Here is a 19,085-nt window from a genome sequence, read left to right on the forward strand (position 1 = left end):
TGAGTGGCAACAGTCTCTCCACCACGAGTTCAAACCAAGAGAGAACTCCTGTGCAGAAATAAAACTAGTTTCCTTCAGTAAGTATTTTAGGAGATGAGTCATGCTGAATCAGACCCAAATTCCATCTACTCTACCATTCTGTTCACACAGTGGCCAACCAGCTGCCAATGCAAAACCCATAATCAGGACATGAGTGCAATAGTGACCTTCCCAAGTTCTTCAGCATCTGATGAAGTTCCATATAGCCATTAGAATTAGGAACTACTGATAATCTTCTACATTAACATGCCCAATCCCCTTTAACGCCATCCAAATCAGTGGCCATTTTGTAGAAATTCCATAGTAACCATGCACTGTATGAGGAAGTATTTTTTAATCTGCTCCGAATGTCCCACCAATCAACTTCATAGGATGACCTCAGTGGGTTCTTTTATGAAAGATGGCGGAAAAGAATCTTCCTATCCACTTTCACCATAGCATGCATAACTCTCTGCTCTTACCCTTTCTCTAAGCTAAATAATTCCATCTTTTGTAACTTTTCCTCATAAGAGAGTTGTGCAGCACCTTGATCATTTGAGTTGCAATTTTTGCTATTTTTCCAGCTTCAAGAGCATAATACCAGGAAAAAAATGGATACACACCATTGTTTTCCTGCTCAGAGTTTGTGTTGCTTCATTCTCTCTCGTTTACATTCTGTCCATCATGCAACACTTCATGCATACAGAATTGACATGAGTAGAGCAAAATTACAGCGAAAAACATCCGTAAAGCAGAGGATGAAATATATATAGGACCTAACAGAGACCTGATGCTTACAGTATTTCTTTCATACACAGAACCAAGATAGGAATTAATGTCACAACTAGCAGCTACACCTTTTCATTTTTGCCCTAGAGGAGGCACAAGATACAATCTAGATTGGAAAAAGACCCTACACCTAATACTAGGCTTACAATTTAGATTGAGCTTTATTTATTGTAAAGTAAAAATAAAAAGTCATCATGGCCAGATACGGATTCAAAGTAATGTCTGTTCTGCCTGAGATACTAGGCTATTTGCATGTAACTACAACCCACCTTGGCAATAAGCCAAGTTGGTTATTGTGTGAACAACCTATGGTATACCTGACAGATGATTAGGCTCACTTTGGGTTCCTTGCCTCCTCCATGTGCCATCCAAGTATCCCAAGGGACCCCCACAGGAGGAGAAACTTCTTCACCCCCGCAGCCATGATTATGAACCCTTTTGCATTCATTGGTGCTTTTTGCCCTATTCATTTGTTGGCCCATTCTCCCTTCTTTTTCTCTCCAGAAATCATGAATCTCTTATTTAACTGTGACAGCCCCTTCAAAGTGCCCAAACAGTTTCAAGGGGATTTCACCAATTCATCACCCCTTCAATACAAAATAAAGCTTCCCAAATGCATGCAAATGTTTTTCGTTGAAAAAAATTACAGATTTGCATAAGTGCATACAATCCTAAAACATTGTCATGTCAAGGAAAATTCTAAGGAAAGCAGCTTTCAAAACATTCACCTTTAAAAGGAAGACAGAGTTTGCTTCCCCACCCTTGGAATATAATAACAGCATAAATCATTTGTAGGGATTAAAGTAAGATTAATGTTGTGACTCGTATATTTTTCAGAGTAGCAGGGGATAGTATAATTCTGTTTTCTTCCAGTTAAGTACATATGAGTATGGAAGTATTATGACATCCAAAGGATGAAATATATTCAAGCCCTACACTAACATGGGTTCTGTCCGAAAGACAGTGGACTTCTGGACTTTTCCCATGAACAGGTACAGAATTTATTTTGCATTTGGCCTTTATTTTGAAGAAGCTCTCCTAGCTTGGGGATAGAGACAGACTGCTTCTGAAAACTTGTGGCTCAGCTAGATTGGCTTACTCATGCTTTCTCTTCTCTGTCGTAATCAGCCAAACACACTCCCCACCATGTTCCCTCCTTGCCCAAGAAGAATTGGGAACATGCAATGCAGATCTTAAGCACTTCCACAGGATAAAATTAGACAAAACGACATTAAAACACAACTACGAATTTGTTCTGTTGCCACTGTAGCAAAGCATCTACTAGATCTTCCCTTACCTAACACAAAAAATGGTTTCCCAAAATACTTAGTACAACAGAGAATTTGGTAGATACATTTAATGCTAAGTTGTCTGGAGAAATAAAAAACATGACAACACTGATGGAGGTCATTTATCAAATCTTAAATTTGTATGAATAACTCACTTGTTCATCTTAGTGTTTCTCATTTAACACAGACTATAGGTGGTCCCTGGGTTACAAACAAGCTCTGCTCCTGAGAAAATGGCAATTTGTCTTTAAGCTGAATGTGTATATACGTCAGATTATGTATAGCCATCCCTCCACATTCACGGGGGTTCAGGGCCCAGGATCCCTGTGAAAGTGAAAAACCTCAAATATCTGTAACCCCCACCCAAACTCACCAGCACCACCTCTTTGCAGCAAGGAAATGCCAGAGAGGTTTCCCTCTCCAGATGGGAGAGCCAGAAGTCTTTCCTTGGAGGCCTCTCCCTCTCTCTCCTTTCACTTCCTTTATATGGGGATGATGATTTTTCTGCAGTGATTCTAAAAAAAAAAAAAGGCTTTATGGCAGTTCGTATGTACATGTTGTTCATAACTCAGACATTCGTAACTCAGGGACTGCCTGTATCCTCACACGGACTTATCTGACAGGTTGCAGATCAACCCACAGCCGTTTTCCAAGCTGTAAAACATACTCCCCCACCAAAAAAATAAAAAATCTGGTTGTACAGGTGGAATGTGATTTGTCCAACTCACCTGTAGCATAGTAAGCTAATCAAAATATAAACACATTGGTTATAGCACAGTAAAAGACGGAGAAAAAGTGTAAGGAAAACATACATTCCATTAAGATCAGAAGCGATTAAATGTTGACGATGAGCCTGAGGCTTAAATCTAAGCAAAGGAGGTATTTCCTGAATAAATATATACAATGCTGTAATGTGTTAAGCTTTTTATTTCAGAATATTTTAATTCATGAGCTGAAAGTTAGCCTGTGAAGTAACATGTATCATTCCCAGAAATGCCGAAGTATGCATGGGTGAGTTTGGTGAGGAGGAAGAGCAACTGGCACGCAGTGTGGCAGACGAGTTCTTTCCAGGGAAAGAAAGTGACCACTCGGAAGAGCTCAGTCAGCACAGTGAGTGGTCCAAGACAGCAGCTGTATTCACACATAACAACACACCATGGCAGGAATGGCCTGTCATGTGTGAACACAGGAAGCAGGGTGAGACATGGCATGTTTGGTCACTGTGAATCACCCTGGTGAATTAGGGTTCCTATGTTTCCACACTGCTTGTCGTTATGAGTGAAGCCAGCTGCAATGCTCTTTCTGTGGTTTCCCAGCTTTGGCCGGCAAGTTCAGCAGCAAGGGCAGCACCCTGGCCACCATTTTCTGCTGCCCCGTCTGCCTAGCCATGTCTGAGTGACTGGCAGACAGGGTGCCGATTGGTTGGCTCCATGCCTCCTGTCCTCCATCCAGACATGCTCCCCAATGCCTGGCTGCCTGCCCGCCTCACCGCTCTGCCCCCTCACCTCTTCACACTGCCATGGCTGCCTTGCGAGGGTGCAAGAGAGATGCTCGTTTCTCAGGCATCTTGCACACCAGCCTACTCTCACACCCACCTCACGAGACAGGCGTGTCTCTCACACAGCCCTCGCAAGATGGGGCTGGCAGCGCGTGGCAAAGAGGTGTGGTAACGAGGCGATGTGTGGCGGGGTGAAGGAGGGAGACGGGCAGGTCAGCTGCGCATCAGGAAGCATGCGCCGGGAGGGAGGGCAGGGAGCAGTGACCGCGAGGGCAGCTGCGGGTGGCGCTTCTGCCTGGCTGCTCTCCTCAGCTGCAGTGGTGCATGAGCAGCCCCTCGCCACCAGGGCAAGTGTCCCCGGAAGCCCATGCCTCTGGTTCGGCCTCCTGCCCTCTGCCCCACTCCCAATCCAGGGGACTCTCCACAAGCATCGTGCCCCCGCTCACCCGCTGGCAGAGCTTCCCAGGCAGAGGCCCCTGTGGGCGTCTCTGCACTCGCATCATCCCTAGCACTGGAGCCCAAGCGTGCCGGGCTGCCGGGGGCCGGTGGTGTCTGTAGCATGTGCAAGTACCAGGCGTGGGGGAACATCGGGCACATGTGCCGGGAGGGAGGGGGAGGAGTGCTGCGGGGAGGGGGTCTGCATGGGCATGGAGTGCGGAGGCAGCCAGGCACTGGTCTGGCGCTCCTGCAGAGCCACTGCGCTATTCTCATGGGTGGCTGGGGGCTCCTCAGAGCGTGGGGGGAGCAGTGGCCGGCGGAGGCCATGCCCAGGGGAGCAAGTGGGCCAGTGAGGGGGAGGCGGGCAGGAGCAGTGCACGGTGAGACAGATTCCCAGCTGCAGGGGCTGATGGGATATGTGCTACCATTTGGAGGGAAGATGGAAAAGCGTGGAAACAACTCATGGGCACTTACTTCGTAAATGTGTGAGCACAAGACCCAAGGTAAACTAGGTAACTTTGTGGTATTGCTTAGCATTGTGTGTGAACATAGCCAGAGAAAAATACGTTGAATGTTCTTATTCATTCAACACACAACACACAACACACACACCCAAACACAACATTAAGGGTCCAATCTCACGGCTGAACCTTCAGTGCTCATAAGCCCCTAATTGAGAGGCGTATGTGCATCCTATGCAGGGTGTGAACAGCTGCTGAGACCATCCTTGCCTCCCTGTCCCCACATCCTTCACTGACTGTCCTGTAAGAACATTCAGAATGAGTGAGAGGAAGCTCATTAGACAATTTTGGGGTGGATGAGGCCCCGGATGGCTACTGATCCTTTTGGCTCCATGCTTCCTCCAATTTCAGAGGCAGTTTGCCTCTGTGGGCCAGTTGCACAGGAGCGGGAGCAGGAAAATGCTATCACACTGATGTGCTATTTGGCCACAGTGTGAACTGAATGCTACATGGACCTTCAGGCTGATCCAGCACGACTCCTCTCATGTTCTTAAGAAGGAGAAATCCCTTTCCCACATGTGTGCTACTGAAGTTATCTATATGCTCATATATAGGCCACTGCACACAGATTACAGTATCAGTTGTGATCAGACCTCAACATTACCTGACCCAGGCCAACTTAATTTCTTTAAGTTGTCACAGAACTCTGTTGCTTTTGTTCCCAAGATTGTTTTGGAATTCAGAATAAGAGGGTGCTAGTGCTCATATGGATTTGTAACTGAGTTAGACATAGCACATCAGCTGTAGCTCCACAACCTAATTTGAAAAATCATTATTTTGGCTTTTTCCTCATTTGATCAATTGTTAATTCAGGAAATATTATGATATCCTTTGTGGTTCCAGAATGCCTAAGTACCCACCCCGCATTGCCTTAGTGGGAAAAAATGGCTTTTGTCCTCAACATGTTTACCATAGCCATATGTTTTGTGCTAAAATATTATGCAAAAACATTTCACAGATGCTTGTAAATAGAATACAAGTTATCAAAGCATGAGCTCATTCATTACTATTAAGGCTTGTCTAAATAATTCCTTTGCAAGGCAATTCTTTTGATTTCTTGTTAAGAGTAACCTTCTTAGATGGCCTTTAAGAAGAGTGTCAAGTAAGAAACTAAGTATCTGATATCTCCTCAAAACCTTTGCAAGCTTTTGTGCTCATTTTGTGCATTCACCAGGCCCCATCTTGGGTAGGACAGTTTCAGGTTTGGGGTTCAAACCTAGCTCTAAACTTTGACACAGGTTTGGAGTGGATATCTTGTCGGAGGTGTTAACAACAAGCCCATATTCATTGTTCAGTGCACAGCGGTCAGTGGGAGCACAAATGGCTTAGGACCAGATTAGGTACCAGATTTGCAGGTTTTTATTAACACTTGTGATTTTAGGCCCTGCTTTATGCTATCATTAAGAATATGATATAGAGTCCTGTCCAGTCACTGAATTATAGGGCTTTATTGGGTTAACAGAACTGTATGAATTGGAACAGATGTAAAAGGCAAGGCAGAAGCCACTATGCCAAAAAGAGCCTTGACGGTCTACCCCTATTTAATAAGACAAACAACTCAGAAGTAGCGAGGAGTCTGCTTTTCACCCTCCACACCACCCCCTCTCACAGCTTTTGAGGCTCACTACAAGGTGGTACCTACACATTTTCTTCAAGCCCCTCTTCCCAGTTTAATAAACCAGAAAATACTTTAGGAGAAAAAAGGCAGACTTTCATGAGGCAGAAGTATGACCCCAGTATTAAATTTAATGCCTGTGTTTTGTTGTCTTGGAACTGTTGCATAAACAGTCTCATTTGGGATGCTCCCAGTTATATTCTTGCTTGTGAAAGAGTATAAGAGACAAAGAGCACAACCCTAAAATTTGGTTTAGACAAAGCCCCATAATCCCCAGCATTCCCCCAGCCAGCATGCTTTGGAGAGCATGCAGGAGAGGGTGCAAGGGATGATGAGATGTTGTGCACAAGACACTGCCTCCTGGCCATCATGGCCTGCGGAAAAATCTGCATGGGAAATGGGCTCCAAGCCACCCGGAAAAACCGAGACTGATCAAGGCAATATGCATCTGCTTCTAACATTTTTGCAACATCTGCATCCAACGTCCCATCTCCAGCTGTCCCAACTGGAGATGCTTCAGCCTAAGTGAGGACTGGGCACAGCCCACAATCTTTTGGCTTCTTCACTCCATACAACTTCAGCACCTTTCATTCTCAGCTTCAAATTTAGGCCTTTTTGTTTGTGACCAGCTGTGCCTTATTTAACACAATATATGAGCAGCAAAAGCAAGAGACAGATACTGTTGCATTTATGGTTGGAAATTAGCAAAGAATCTTTTTGTGTTCCTAAATAAAGGCACACCCAATAGGTCGTGGTGCTTATGGCAATCTAGTGCCGGAGCTAGAAGTTCGGATCACTTTCCCTCTCGTTATTGCACCATTGCTTTGAAGCCACTTGGTGGCAGTCTTGCCAAAGACTCTAAGTGCCACGTATCACATCCTCTGAATCTGGAGGTTATATCGTTTCTTTCCCTCTTCACTTTCTCAGTGCTAAAGCGTGCCCTGAGTATCCAGGCTTTGCTTTGGCCACAACAGTGGAACAATTTGATTTTTAATAGATTCACATTAGTTTTTCAATAAAGTGAATTCTATATTGTCCTTATTTCAAAAGAATCACAACTTTAAATGAATTTAAAATCCATGACTATTTTTAAATGAAAATAATTGTGTGAAATATCTCATTTTGTCATATATCTGAAGGAATAGATTTTATTTTGTTCAGTGTTTGATCAAGAGGGACTCAAAGTATTCTAGCAAGTGAACACAGGCAATATGGTATGTGGGTTCTGAAATTTGCTCCCCAAAGGTAGATAGACCCAAGTGATCTTCGACCCTTTGTGCAAACTTTACCTTTGATCAGGTTCACTGTATACATACTTCTACATAAACAGAAGATAAATGACAACTGAAGTCTTTAATATGGAAATGCTCTCCATGTTTATGTTCTACTTCTCTGCCAGCCTATACACATCAAAAACAAACAAAGCTGAGTAAGGAAGCTGTTTCTTACATGTAGCTTTCTTTTACCTTTTCTGCATGGTGGCAAACCACAGACAAATTGGGGCTGGCTCCTGTGCCTGCAGTGACTTGGCAGAAGACAAACTTTTCCCAGGAGAAATTCTCTAGTTGCTGCCTTAAGCATCACCATACAGAAAATTATTCTAGAACTTGTACAGGCTCCTGGAGTTTTCTGTGTTAGATATTGACTGGCATTTTGTCATTCAGCACGGAATTCTACCACAGTTTAAAGACAGAGGCACTTTCCATGAGCTATATGCTACCATATAGCATTTTCACTACATGGTGAAAAGGAGACAGGGAAGTCTGCATCTGCCAGTATCTTTAAATGCACACAAATCTGAATTTCACCCATTGAGTAGACTTCATGTTTTTGCAGATTCTGAACTAAAAAAACAGAAACTCTTCCCATATTGACTGAGTTTCACATGATATAGCCATCAACTATTGAGAGTTGATAACAGTAGGAGCACGTGGTTTGTTGTAGGGCTTGCTTGACACATGAATGTAGGCAAAATAACACAACACTGGTCAAGCCACAGAACAAGTGAGCTGCTTGGCAAGAGCAGAAAAATTCTCTTGCCACTCTTGCCAGCCAGTTAGCCAGCAAGAACAGCTGGTAACTGTTCTGAAAGGGCTAGACAAATCAGACAAATATAGCCATGGAAGAAAACCACAACTTGTATATATTTAATATGTCTTGGGAAAAGAACTTCCAGGAATATGGATGCTCAATAGAACCATCAATCATCCCATATTAGGACAATTTTAGTATCTACTTTGCAGTAATAGTAGCAGGGTTCACACATGACAACGCACACCCAAAGTTGAATGTGTGTTATTAGCAAAGGCTGTTGCTGAAACATAGGATATCATGGTGTGTAAACCCATTTGTGTTAACAAACCATTTTTAAAATTTATACTACTTAAGAAAATACTACTTTTTCAGAAAGATTATGTACAAAAGCAAAATAAAACATATCCATATTAGTACCTATTAACAGATCCTCCTATAATTTGATCCATTTTTCTCCATTTAATCTTCCTCTTTTTGTGAATCCCAGAGCTTTTTATAACCTTCTTCCAAAATTATTCTATTCAATTACAAACCATGATTTTTAACCACAAATAACCCACAAAAACTCATGGTTTGTGGTCAGCTTTTTAATTGTAATTTTTAAACTATTCATGATTAACAAACAATCATTTGTTAGTGCAGCTGGGTTCACATGGCACAATAATCACGTTGCACTCATGGATTAACAAAAACCTACACTCAACCCAATCAATATGTTTTGTCTCCCTGCCTTGTCTTTCCTTGTCCTGAGGTCTACAGAACATGCGAGCTTGGCAAGTTAAAATGCAGTGGCTATAAATAAAATCAAGCCAGAACTTTCTCTAGAAGCAAAAATAACAAAGCTAAGGCTTTCTCTTGATGCATCACATTCTGAACACCTCAAGAGAAGACAAGACTCACTAGAGAAGACAATCATGCAAGGGAAAGTAGAGGAGGAAGAAATAAGCGATTGACTGATTCCATAAAGGAAGCCACAGGCCTGCTTTTACAGGGATGTCATGAATAGGACATTTTGGTGGTCTTTCACAGAGTCAGCATAAGTCTGAGACAACTTGATGGCACATAACAAAGTTTCAGTAACTGAGATGCATCAAACAGGGAACTTAGCAACAAATTCTCCTTCATCTTAATTTCATTTGCCCCTATAGGGAGTATAGGCTGATTAGCAGAAAGGGTTTCCTTTGCTCATTTTCAGTGGGGACAAGGTCTTCCCCTCATTTTCAGTGGCGAAGTCTGTCTCTAACTTTTGGAATGGAACAACCACCCAAGCTTGAATGCAGTGAGGATCTATTCAGCCCCTAACTCTTCATATTTATGTTGTTACTGCATGTGCCACGTACACATCATTAATGCACTAAGGAATGTAGATAAAGAAAGAACCCTTTCCCTGGACCTCCCTTTTCTGTTTTTCATCAGATATCACACCCTTGAAACAGGTCGATGTCTTAATGAGATGAGAAAACAGCTTCTTTATCTGCACAATGGTTGAAACATTGCCTAAGCAGCATGAGTTGCCAACAGCCTATTGCTCGGTTCCTCTGCTACCAGTGGTTTTGTCAACAATCCCAGTTCTTTACAAATAAAAATAAAACAAATCCACTGTAATGTCAACAGATCTCCTGTGTGTACCTTGTGTAGAATCAAGTGACAGGGAGAAGAACAATGCCAACCATCACACGTGTGAGTTCATATAAATATACAAACTCTTTCTAAATCCATATTACTAATCACTATTAGCAAGAATCCATATCTTGATATTAGATTTTAATAACTTACCTTACTTTTAATCATTTAATTCAATTGCTAAGTAATATTGGGTGTATGAGAAAGACACTCTTTTTAATCCCACTAATTCTTTTCCAGTTTAAAGGATTGTGGGCTGGATCCAGAGAAAATGGAGCAGTGCTCCATTTGCGGCACACGGCTGTTCACTTCTTTTCTCCTCTCCCATTGCAGCCCCTCCACTAGAGCAGCTCCTGTGTGGTTTCAGAAATGCACAGGAGCTTCAAGAAGTTATCCAAGGGCAGGAAAATTGGAGGAATTCATGAGGGAGATGTCTTGAGGAGTACCTGCCCCTTCACACAAGGCACTACTTGATCCAAGTCTGTGTACTAAAATCACATTGAAATATCTAGATCTTTTTTAAAATGTATGAAAGCCCAAGGAAAAATTCTCTTTAAAGTAATAGTGCTCAGCAGCAATCCCAGAACTACTGAGAAAGTGACCCAGCAGTCAAGAAAAGTACTTCCCACTGGCAAAATTTTCACATTAACTTCAGAGCAAATGCAATGAACCAGCAAACAATAAAAATGAAGTCGAATCAAAGGACATTCCACAGCAGTATCTTTGGCCATGGTGCTGATACACCAAGCCACTGTTGTTATTTTTAATTACTTTCTCCGGCTGAACCTTGGCAGTCCAGGCCAGAGGGCCAGGGCTGTAAACTCCTCTTCTCACTCTGAAGCAAGAACTGCAGCAAGGTTCAAGAGAACTGATGGATTTGGTTGGGAGAGGTCTTGGAGCGTGGGATGGAATGGAGTACCGGCTGCGATCTAGCGCAGCGTGCTCGTGCACTTGCTCTAACTGCTTTAGCAACAGAAGCACTTTGCCTGGAAACATGGCAGATGGGCTTAGAGCAGGGAAAGGACCTTAGGATTGCAGCCTTGTTTCCTTTGAAAGGAGACTGCACTGACGATTATACACATCTGTTTATCTGCAAGAGCACAAAAGGGGCTGTACGTCATGAGTGTATGTCCCAAGGTGACTTTTGACTAAAGGAGACCATTAAAAAGAAAGAGCAAACAAATATTATTACTACTAATTGCATTCCTTTACTGCTCCAGAAAGGTGCACCTGGTGCAGACACTTTATTCATATTGGCAGCAGGCCAAACCTTTTATTTTCCCAATATTTTAAGATCTGACGTTGTTCTACAAATGGGTTTGTATTTGTTATTCGGTTTATGCTGTGCTTTATTTCTGTATCACCATCCTGAGACCCCACTGAAGGATGGGATAGAAATGCTTTTAATAAATAAATACCTAAGTCACCCATCCAGATTTCAATAAACTGTGAGGCTGCTCAAATATCCAGGCTGCATCTAACAAGTGAATCAGTCTTGGGCTCCTGACCTCTCCCTTCCTCTCCCCTAGCAGGACCAAGGGGAGAGGGGACACAACCCACCATACACCAATATAGCTGAACCTGAGTTACATTTATAAAAGTAACATACAGGGATTGCAATGCTTGACTTTCTTACTCCTTCTTCAATATCTTCGATAGCTTGTTAGCATTGCTGTACTCTTTTAACATTATTCTTTTTGTAAAGTTTAAAATATTTCATTGTAAGATAATAATTTAATATCAATTAATGATGTTACCATTGATTTAACTATAATTCTCTGCTTTCTATCTAGATGTAGATAGAAGCAGGTGAAGTAGAAAGAATTGTCTTCTTATAATTAGCTTTCTAAAGGCCCTTTGTAGTTTTGCTTATTTTCTAGTTTTCCTTTTTTTTTTTTTTTTTTTTTTGTGGTTGGGAATGGCCCAGAGAGGATTATGCCAGCATAAAAGTTGGAAGGCATAAAACTTGAGGAACATTTATCAAGAAAAGGCTGGAGCAGGGAGGTTTTTGTAACAGCTACTTCAACGTAACTCATGGGGGATGATTTAAATCCACAAGGAAGTTCTTTTTCAAGTTTTTGAAGTGATAACTGATTCTGACAGCTGCTTTTTGGTTTCTGGTGATAAATATATTGATAACATCATGTTTTAGCAGATTGGTTGAAACTGTGTACAATCATTCAAATGTGTGGGACTCAAATGAGATCTTAGATCCTGTGGTTAGACTAGAATATCACACACACACAGCAATAGCTGTGAATCTTATACATATGAATTTGACTTCACATCCTGCTGAGCATGATTACACATTTACATATTTCACCAGTCCATCAGAACTGCTTTCAGTAAATCGTTTCTTGGTCTCTACATCTTTGATGGCTAATGGAGTGGGATAAAAATCCAATAAATAAATAAAGATAAAATAAAAATGATTGGGCTAACTTTAACTACACTGACTGATATCACAGGACATAGCCAGATGGGGATCTTTAAAGTTAAGCTTGTGGGATTAGCTAAATGCACAAAGAATATCATTCCTAGAACTGCTTACACATCATGTAAGATTCCTGTATATGCATCTGGCAAATATTTTCAATAACTAAACTCTTTGTTTCATGAATTTTTCTGATGTTCTCTCCATCCAGAATATTATTTATTACTTAACAATTCAGAGGAAAAATATAATTTATGTAAAGATGAGCTCACAGATACATTTACTAATCAGCTATATATATAGAAGGCCCATTAAAGAAATTTTAAATGGAAAGCCTATTATCTATCCTTTATTTAGCAATTGAGTGTGTTATGTATATGTATGCAATACAAGTATTATGTTTACAATGATCAGATTAATATAATTGCTTCATTAATTTAACTTTATGATATTTTATCTGGGAAAAATATTGTTGGCAGGTTTGTAGATGTATTAAGGTGAATTTTTACTTGATACCCATGTTGAAGCTTGTTTTATAGTAACCAAGTATTATTGAGTCAAAATTTTACTTATACAATTGATAGAATAATTATTGGATTTTTGTGTAATTTCCCTAACTTAGCACCATATGTAACTTTTGTGTAAGGTCCCTTGGCTTTCTTTTTCATGTTACTTTTTCTTTTTTCCCCCTTTATCTATAAGAATAAAATAATAAAACAAAAATGTGTGTTTCATGTTTACTGGACACCACAACTCATTATACGAAGTGTTTGTCTAAATCAGGGGTCCTCAAACTTTTTCAACAGGGGGCCAGTTGAAAGACAGCGAGGTGGGCGCAGCAAGGCGGCAGCAGGCACAGGCCCGGCCTCTCCCAGGCTTGCATAATTAAAAATAGATTTTAAAAGTTATATTTTTGTTACCTTCAATCCTTTCTTCATCTTTGTCTCTCTTTCTCTTCTGCCCACCTCTCTTCTGTTTCCCAGTCTGTATTCCCGCTCTGTACTTGTGTGCAATGGGCGGGGGGATCCAGCACACACGCAACTGAGCTGTTGCAATTTGGGCATGTGCTGGCTCTCTCTGACTCTCTCTCTCTCTCTCTCTCTCTCTCTCTCTGGCGCTCTCTCTCTCTCTCTCTCTCTCTCTCTCTCTCTCTCTGGGGCTCTGCTCAGTTTTAAAGAACACCTGCACCAGCTCAGAGCTTTTAGACTCACTCAGAGGTTTTCTCCAAGTGAGACCAAAACCTCTCAGACAGGCTAGATAAATGGGCATGGCGGGCCGGATCTGGCCCGTGGGCCATAGTTTGAGGGGCCATGGTCTAAACTGACTAACTGTTGAAGGTGTAATATTGCTTCTTTTAGTCTAGTAACTGTACCTTCAGTAGAGCAGAGACAATATGAATACATTTCATGAACACTGATATTTTCTGATATAAACACCTTTGTTAAAACATCTGCCTGTTTCTTGGAAATTAAAGGTTGGTCAATGCAAACTATTTTTATATACCCCTCTTATGGTTTTAAAGACTGATACTGCAATATTGGAAAAGTAAAAATTCATGTCCTCTAATACAATAGATCAAAGAGTTTACAGTGCTTTCAGTACTTCAATAGATAATGTACAGACTTCATTCTCAATAGAGAGATATTTGGTCAACTTTTTTGAAATATATCTAGAATTGATCAATGTGGTTCATGTTGCTATATGGATACTAACATAGTAACAATGGTTAACTCAAGATAGGGGTTATTTTGGGGTGGGAGTTGCTTTTGTTTTTATTTAGACTGTTTTGTTCTGTGAAACTCACAATCAAAATAAATGACTACATATATATAGATACACATATATATTTGAACATAGCAAACTGTGAGTAACTTGAACTAGACTTTAGAACAGGGGTCTCAAACTCGCGGCCCGCGGGCCAAGTGCCGGGATGGGCGGGGCACGGGGGAGGGGCCCTGCGGCCTTCAAAGCGCCACGGGATGAGCGGCCCACCAGCACCGCGGTGGTGGAATACTTGATGCGGCCCAGCCTCACCCAGACTCTACTTCCAGCGGCCCCCAGGTCAGTTGAGTTTGAGACCCCTGCTTTAGAACATGGATCCTCAAACTACGGCCCGCGGGACGGATCTGGCCTGCCATGCCCATTTATCTGGCCTGTGCCGCTGCCTGACCACGTGCTTGCGCACGGGCGGGGAGGTGGTGGCTTGCTCACTCAGAGATGGCTTTAGACCCGTGGGAGATCTCCGAGCAAGTAAGCTGCCACTGCCCGCCTCCCCCACCCACGCGCTTGCTGCTGCCTCGCAGTGCGGGCGGGGAGGTGGTGGCTTGCTCATTTGGAGATGGTTTTGGACTCAACAGGAGATCTGAGCGCCCGACACCACCTCACTGACCTGTGCGCCCAGCCCCTCCCCTACTGGCCCACGCCCGTCAACACCGCCTTTCAACTGCCCCCGTATTGAAAAAGTTTGAGGACCCCTTTAGAAGAACAAGACACATTCAGAGCACTGTTTCTTACCCTAGCTTCTAAAACATAATTTAAACCCAGGCGTACACGTAGAGACATATGCAAAAGGATGTGAATTTTTCCCACCTTCCTGGAGCCATGCTGGAGGACAGGGGAGACTCCAAGAGTCCATGACTAAATAATATATTGTGGTTTAACATTAAGTCTGAACAAAGACAGACAGGAAGTCTTTGCTTTGCATTACAATGCAGCATGGCAGTACTAGTATATAACTGTGAGAAATTCAGCATGAATTAAAATGCTTACTGCCTTGCCTGGAAGTTTGTGTGCTACCTGTCTGGATATTGCACACACATTGCCACACAATTGTGGCTTCCAATGACAAGAGGTCATAGTAAACTTGGCCAATAAAACAGATTAGTCCCAAGTATAATCTAGTTCCACTTTAAAAAAGATCACCATTCTGCATCTCAAGTCCAGATTTAGTCACATTTAGAGTACACCTATTGAAATCAATGTCATTTACAAAAGCCATGACTGGATGGGACAAGTCATCGCTTTCGTAAATAACATAATTTCAGTTGGCTTCTCCCAGTGTGATTAATTCTGTCCTATCACACTGCATTTATGCATGTGCATTTTTACCCCTGACCCATCCATATTCCTTGCTATAAACACAGCGCCCCCAGAAACTTTCCACATACTATTAATCAGGCCAGACACAAAGGAAAATGGGGCTCCTATGTATTTAATGCAGAGTTTTAGCCTATGCCACTGCTCTATCCATTCTACAACAAAGTCCACCAGCTAAAAATGTTTTAATAAATAAATAAAAATAAAATGTAGTTTTGTGCAACTACTGAAATTACAGTCTTCTGTGGCTGGAGACATTAAGATTACCACAATTTTTATTGTTTCTGTGCTGTTGACAGCACAGCTCCGGATCGTGGAATCACGCTGGTTTGGGAGCTGTGAAAAGACTTGCTTGCCAGTTTCTTCAGGTCAGTCTTTGGTTATGCCCATGAGTGGGCCAGAACGTGTGCTAGTGTCCACTGCATCTGAAGCAAAGGACCGCATGCTGCTGCTGCTGCTACCACCAATGCACTTCCATTAAGGTATTGAGCATTTGGGTGTGGGTGAACGTGCAACACGATGTGACCTCTCTTTGAAAGAGGGTGGATAAGGAAAAGCACCCAGCAACTACTTACTAAGACAAATTAAAACAAATTACACCCTCAAACATGAATGCTGGAGGGGTTTTCCACAACAGCCCCTTTAAAATCAGATCAACGCAACCTGTGACTGATCGTCTGTAAAACAAGTGCTAAGCATAATAAAAAAATTATCTGTGAAGATTCATTAATATATGTTGGAACAAGAGCATGAGCATCTAGGCAGCGCCAAGTTCTTCACTTTAACAGCCCCCACTCTGCACAACTGCCCTTGCTGTAAGTATCATACAGGAAGGCTTGAGATAATACTTGCAAACTAGCTAATCCTTCTATCAGTGATGCAAGTACATAACTCCCTTCTAGCCCATGAAGACTGCAGTGAGGAATGTGTTATTTCCTTTACTGCAGACCTAATCATAAAGTGAGAGGAATCTACTGCAAGTGTACAAAGTGCTAAAGATTACAAAGGTGATGCAGAACAAACAAACTGCCAGGTTAGTTCTAATCACCTGCCCAGCCCTGTGTCACTGAAATTCCACATGACTCACGGCCAGGAGCAGGTGCCTGCCCAACACACATTCCATCAGGATAGCCCACTTGCTGAGCTAGGTTTGCTCTGTAATTAGCAGGCTATGATATCCCATGCATACTCTATTTTGGCTTTTGACTAAGCACCACTGCTGTAAATGCCCTTCCCATTCCCCGTTTTTTCCCTGCTGTGGCTGCCACAACAGCAGCACTGTGTGTTCTGGGACATATTTAGCTGCTGCTGCTGTTCCCTCCACCTCTCCCCACTCCTGGTAAAGTATAAGGAGTTGGTGTGTGTGACATGATGCTATCACTCCAAGTTTTCTAACTCCTGTCCCAATTCAACCAGTGAAGTGGAGAGGAGGAAGTAAAGAAATGCAAACCCTGGGGACGTTAGGAAGGAACACTTATTTTTCACTAATATTACACTCCCTTAAGATGTAACTTTGCTCTAACCCTACAACCAGGAGAATCAAAGCAGACCACAATTTTAATAAAGGCAATGATACGATTCTGTGTTGGACAGCTAGAATTTATACACAGGAACATCAAACATTATTTCCCAGGCATCAGTTTCGTAGTGTGGGGTTTCTTAGCATATTTCATTTTGCTTCCATTTTAGAGTAACAGTGCAGCCTAGCATCTAAATCTTGAGCAGTGCTTCGTCTTAACTATGGTTAGATGCAACTAATCATTCCATAAAGTATGAAGTAGCCTTGTTGCAAGTCATCATTGCTAACCATGCTTTGTCTGGGTTTGGATGACATGGCAAAGTAATTTATGTGCCTCCTTGACACAATCACATGCAAGCCTGAAACTCTTTCAGACCATCCACACAGCCCGTTATCATCAGCCTACCATTTGGATATAATACTAATGGTAATCCTTGCATAAGTATGGACTAGTTTTGTTGGAATATCCTGAAGTGCTTTCAGCGCTTGAAATGTGCTATATAAATGTCAGGTATTATTAGTCTGGCAGTATGTAATGCTTCCTTTTCCAAATGCTATCTCAGCTAGGCAGAAGCTTCTCTTTTGTTTTTTTTATTCCATCTACTGCACTGCTGAGCATGCTGCGATATCAAAGGCTACCTGAACAGGAACAAGTAGTTTTTGGTACAAAGCAAATTACTGGGGAATGGGTGAGTTCACAGGACACAACAATCCACCCTTAGAATAAACTACACAGAATAGGTTGTTCATTGGACTCCTCATGGGCTCCACCCCTCCAACTGCCTTGGGCATTCCATAGGTATTCCCCGGTGCTTCATGGCAGGACCTGTTTTGTCTTTTCCCACACAGCAACAGATTTCATAAGTGCATCTTTCCCTGCCAGTTATGTGCCCTCAGTTCATCTTCAACCTATGGCAAACCTTTGAATGAAAGCCTCCAAACTGTCCTGTCTATGACAGATGTATTTAGCTCTCTCAAGTTCAAGGCTATGGCTTTCTTTATGGAGTCAGTCCATCCCAAATTTGGTCTTCTCTTTCATCTTCTGCTTTTGACTTTCCCTAATGTGATAGTCTTCTCCAGGACGTTTTGTCTTTCCTTGATGTGTCCTAAGTATGACAACCTCAATTTTGTCATTTTTGCTTCTAGAGAAAGCTCTGGATCTATTTGATCTGGGACCTAGTTGATTGTCTTTCTGCTAACCCAGGGTGTTTGCAAGCTCTCCTCCAGCAACATATTTGGAACGCATCAATTTTCTTCCTGTCAGCTTTCTTCACTGTCCAGCTTTCACATCCATACATAGTAATCATGAATACAATAGTGTGAATGATCTTGTCTTTGGTCCTCAGTAAAATGCTCTTACATTTGATAATCTTTTCTAGTTCCTTCATTGCTGCCCTTCCAATTTTTAGTCTTCGAATTTCTTGGCTGCAGTCTCCCTTTGAATTGATGACTGAGCCGAGGTAAGTGAAATCTTTCAGTTTCAATTCCTTCATTATTAATAGTAAAGTTCTGTCATTCTTCTGTGCACATAATTTTTGTTTCCTTAATAATCAGCTGTAGTCTGTCCCTGCCAGAAAACCCTGATTAGTCCTGTCAAAAACCTCATTTTAAAAGGAAACCAGTGTATAGACATTATTTCTGGAACACTTCAAAGGGACAGTCCATAGCTGTCAAATTGGGAATTACAAAAGACAACTTGAGAGACAGCTTTTACAATTTCAAGGAGGGGAAAAATTAAACTAAAAACATTGCAGTGGCCCTGAAAAGTCACGTGATTGCAGTGGGGAGTAGAGAAGCAACCTGGGCTTTATGCAATGTCCCTTGGTATATGCATGGCAGGGACCAAGGGAGAACAGGGGAAGGGGGCTAACAACCCATTATCAGTTGAATATGCCAAAGGTTGTTCACATGACTACCAACCCACCATGCTGCATTGCCAGGGTGCACTGCTGTGAAGTAAAAAAGTTATCAGGTTATCATCTCATGTTTGTGAGAACAAGACCTAAATCATGATAGAAGCATACTCTCAAATACCTCAAAGATGAAATAAGCATTGTCTGGTGCTTGTGGAATGCCCTCTTCTAACACAAAGAATCACCCCTATTCCCCATATATTGCTGAAGACTGCAAAATCTTCTGAAAAAAAAATCTCATATTTAAGAATTAAAAATAAAACTCACCAGTGGAGTGCAAAATGGTGGAGCATATCCC

The sequence above is a fragment of the Varanus komodoensis genome, unplaced genomic scaffold (assembly GCF_004798865.1).
Source record: "Varanus komodoensis strain SLA01 unplaced genomic scaffold, ASM479886v1 scaffold7_1, whole genome shotgun sequence".
Taxonomy (NCBI): Eukaryota; Metazoa; Chordata; class Lepidosauria; order Squamata; family Varanidae; genus Varanus; species Varanus komodoensis.